This window comes from Staurois parvus, unplaced genomic scaffold (genome assembly GCF_062004578.1).
Source record: "Staurois parvus isolate SC_StPar_1 unplaced genomic scaffold, SC_StPar_1.0 ptg000205l, whole genome shotgun sequence".
In the NCBI taxonomy this organism is placed as follows: domain Eukaryota; kingdom Metazoa; phylum Chordata; class Amphibia; order Anura; family Ranidae; genus Staurois; species Staurois parvus.
In genome coordinates this window covers 4,832,599-4,836,862 of record NW_028318001.1, presented here as the reverse complement: position 1 = coordinate 4,836,862, position 4,264 = coordinate 4,832,599, and positions in this window count along the sequence as shown.

Genomic DNA, 4,264 nt, shown 5'->3' with positions numbered 1-4,264 from the left:
TTCAGCAACAGGTGGATGCTCATACCCTAAGCCTAAAAAAGCCCTAGGAACAGTAAATAAAAAATATATCCTCCGGAATATAAACCGTCAAAAACTAACCCCTAAATCAAAAGCCTATCATATTTTTTGGTGTATTTTAACCATAGCAGGAAATTAATTGTTAGAAAAGTGTTAAATGAAAGAAAAAAGGCTCCAAATAGAACAAGCACCAAAAAGGCTGCAAAATGGAGAAGTGGTTGTAGCCGTTAGTAAACAATGACAAACGTTGCTGATACAGATACAAAAAAGTCATCCCAAAAAGGACTGTTGGTCTCTCAATAGCACTATAAACACAGTGCTGGGGAGGTAGGAGCTACAAACGGATATGTAGCCCACCACTGGAATCCACAGTAAAGCTCAGCATAGAGTACCGGAGCAGTTTTCAGTTTCTTTCTACATTCAGCAAAAATTGTCACTTCTTCAAACAGTTCCAGCACACTGGCAAAAAGGCTACTGTGAGCCTACAGTATATTTTATAGTGCTGGAATGGGTTAATTATTCCTTCAGATGAGTTGGTCATAATTAATTGCACACATTTGTGAACTTTTTGCTAAAAAGTTGATAGTTTTGTCCAAACAGGGATTCACCTCAGTCCCAAGTGAAGTCAAATCTCATCCTTATTAGAGCCTGGTCGGAGACCTGTACTAAGAAATTGACATGTGCAATTTGTTGCATTACAAATTGAAATTCAGATTAAATTTTAATTATTCAGAGATTATTTTTATTATACAGAATTTATATAGCTCCAACAATTTGCGCAGCTCTTTACAAAATGACAGTAGACATTACAGTTACAATACAATTAGGTACAAGGAAACAGAGGGCCCTGCTCGTTAGAGCTTGCAATCTAGGAAGAAGGGTTGAGTGATACAAAAGGTAATAACTCTGGGGGATGAGCTGATGGAGGAATAAAAGGCAGTTTACTAGTTAGAAGCAGGATTGACTTCTTTAAAGAGAAAGATTTTCAGGGATCGTCTAAAGGTGGATAGATTAGGAGATAGCCCTACAGATTGGGGTAGGCAGTTCCATAGGATGGGAGAAGCTCTGGAGAACTCCTGGAGGTGAGCATGGGAGGAGGTGACACAGGAACTAGAGAGCAAAAGGTCTTAAGATGATCGAAGAGAGCAGTTTGGTTGATATTTTGAGACCAGGTTGGTGATGTAGATGGGGTCAGAGTTGTGGATGGCTTTGTAAGCTGTTGTTAGTATTTTGAATTTTATTTGTTGGGCGAGTGGAAGCCAGTGGAGGGATTGGCAGAGAGGGGTAGCAGACACTGAACAGTTGGTAAGGTGGATAAGCCTGGCAGCCACATTCATGATGGACTGGAGGGGGCATAGCCTATGTAAACATAAGCCAATGAGGAGGGAGTTGCAGTAGTCGAGGCAAGTGATAACCAGGGAGTGAATTAGGAGCTTTGTGGTATCATTGGTTAAAAAGGGGCATATTCTGGAGATGTGGAGGTTGAGGCAGCATGATTTGGACAGGGATTGGATGTGGGCCTGAAAGGATAGTTCAGAATCCAGGATTACACCTAGCACCCTGGCATGTGGGGTTGGGTTGATAGTGGTGCTATTGATCCTGTCCGAGAAATCAGGGGAAGAGGCACATGGGGGAGGAAATATTACGAGATCAGTTTTGAATAGATTGAGTTTTAGGAAGTGGTGTGACATTCAGACTGATATGTCTGTTAGTAAATCAGTGATATACATGAGGAAATTGAAGGGGTGAGCTGAGGAGTAGAGAGATAGATTTGTGTGTCATCATCATAGAAATGGTATTTTAAACCATGGGAAGCTATCAGCTGACCAAAGGAAGAAGTGTAAATCGAATATAGGAGAGGTCTAAGGACAGAACCTTGGGGGACCCCAACAGTAAGAGGAGTAGAAGAGGAGGAAGTATTGTTGTAAGTGGTACTGAAGGTGCAGTGAGATAGGTAAAATTCAAACCAATGGAGAGTACAGTCATGGAGACCAAGTAAATACAGTTTTTTTGAGGAGGATTTTGTGGTCAACTATGTCAAAGACAGAGGAGAGGTCCAAGAGTAAGAGTACGGAATAGCGACTATTAGTTTTAGCGGTTAACAAGTCGTTTGTGAGTTTTAGGAGAGCAGTTTCTGTGGAGTGTTGTGGGCGAAATCCAGAGTGAAGGTGATTGAGAAGGTTATTCTCAATGAGGTTGCAGCTCAATTGCTTGTAGACTAGATGTTCAAGGAGTTTGAAGGCAAAAGGGAGTAAGGAGATGGGTCTTAGGTTGCTAAGATTGGTGGGGTCCAGTGATGCCTTTTTAAGTATGGAGGTGGCTAGAGCATGTTTTAGAGAGTTGGGGAAGATGCCAGTAGAAAGGGAGAGATTGAAGATATGAGTTACAGAGTGAAGGAGAGCTAGAGGGTGACCGTAGTATTTGTGAGGGAACAGGGTCCAGAGGACAGGTGGTTAGGTGGGCTTTAGAAAAAAGTTTACTAACCTCCTCTATAGTAGCTGGGTTAAACAAGGAAAGTATAGATTGTGCAGGTGGACAAGGAGTGTAGGGTGAGGGAAATATCTGTACAGTGGAGATCCCGTCACGAATTGTATCAGCCTTATTTTTGAAGTGATTATCAATCTCCTGGGCAGTGAGTTAGTGCGTGGAGGTAAAGAAGATTGAAGTATAGAGTTAAAGGTAGAAAAGAGTTGATGGGGATTGCGTGAGTGGGTGCTAATAAGAGTGGTAGCAGTTACCATTGGAGTGAGTAGAAGCATGTGTCCTTTGTTATACTTCAAAAGAAGTGGTTAGGCTCAGAAGTTAAGAAGTAGCCAGAGTGTTAAGATTAACAGGGATGTTGAAGTCACCGAGAATGATTGTGGGAATTTCGAAAGAGAAAAAGTAAGGCAGCCAGGCAGAGAAGTCATCAAGGAAGCTTGATATCGGTCCAGGAGACCGATAGATCACAGCATTTCTTAAATAAATAGGAGAGAACAGACAAATACAGTGAATTTCAAATGAGGAGAGGGACAGAGAGGGAGGTGAATGAAGGACCTGAAAAGTGCTTTGTGGGGATAGGAGGATTCCAACTCCACCTCTTTTCCATCCACTAGGCCTGGGAGAGTGAGTCCAGAGGAGACCACCATGGGAGAGAGCAGCAGGAGAGGGAAAGCCAGATTCATGGAACCAGGTTTCCGTAGTTGCAAGTGGGTTGTTGGAGTTTGTGATAAAAAGGTCATGGACAGAGGTGAGTTTGTTACAGAGAGAGCAGGCATTTCAAAGGGCAGAAGTAAAGAGTAGTCTGGTTCTAGGAAGAAGAGGAATAGTAATCAGATTGTGTGGATTGCGGCCGCTGTTAGAGGATAGGGGGTGCTGGGAGTGTTGGTCAAAAGAGATTCAGATTCAGATGTATCCAAATTTCAGAATTACAATAGTAACAAATTTCAACTAATCCAAAATAAATTATAAGGAAAGTAATTATCCAAATTCAAATTCGAAAATTAATTTGAATGTGAATTTGAATTTGAAAATGCATTTTGAAACATGTTGCAATAAATACAGAATTGTATACAAGTGAAATGAGATGATGTTTCTTACTTAGGTTGCTTGATAGAATAGAATACAATAGAGTTGATAAAATAGAATACAATACAGTAGAACAGAATCAAGTAGAATGACTAAAATAGAACAGAATAGAATAAAACAGAATAAAATAGAATAAAAGAATAGAATAGAATAAAACAGAATAGAACTGAAAATAATAGAATAGAAAAGAATAGAATATAAAGGAATATAATAGAAAGGAATAGAATGGAATAAAATAGAAGAGAATAGAAAATAAAGGAATAGAACAGAAGAAAAAAGAATAAGGCTACGTTCACACTAGCCTTGTTTGCAAGCGGCAGACAGGCGTTTGGGAAGCATTTTTACCGCTTCCCAAACACCTGGGAAAATTCTGCACATTGCAGCACATGGTGCTGTTCACACGGGAGCGTTAGCGTAGCGTTGCGTCATGTCGCGGCAAAACGGACACCTTTGGTCGAGTCAGAAGGAGTTGAAGCCTCCTATTCAAGTCTATGGTGCCGGTCAAGTCTATGGTGTGGTTGCAACTCGGTTGCGGGGCATTTGCAGAGTGGTAACACCATTCAAACTTCATTATAAGTGTTTGTGGGGCGTTTTCAATGCTTTTCAAACGCCTAGCAACCGCCACTAAACCGCGCATGCGGCGTTTTCGGAGCGTTAAAAAATGCTCCGCAAACGCCGG